The sequence below is a fragment of the Myxine glutinosa genome, chromosome 5 (assembly GCF_964187855.1).
Source record: "Myxine glutinosa chromosome 5, kmMyxGlut1.1, whole genome shotgun sequence".
NCBI lineage: Eukaryota > Metazoa > Chordata > Myxini > Myxiniformes > Myxinidae > Myxine > Myxine glutinosa.
This window is the reverse complement of record NC_136265.1, coordinates 175,572,977-175,573,234: the sequence shown is the minus strand read 5'-3', so window position 1 is coordinate 175,573,234 and position 258 is coordinate 175,572,977.

Sequence of the window (258 nt, the reverse complement as noted above, 5' to 3'; positions counted from 1 at the left end):
CTGTACTGAATAATATTATGACATCATATTGGAGGCACCTATGACATCATCATCATCATCAACATATGTAATTCCCCATGGAGAGTACTTTACAATGAGCCATGTCTCAATTTTTTTCGATGCAACGTTTTCAGAGATATAGAGGTGCAAAGTTTTTCCAAGATGGCGCCCGTACCACGTGACATATGATGTCATACTTTTCATTAAAAAAAATTCTACAGGTGGAGATGCACCTGTTGTGAAAATTTCCTGTCAATC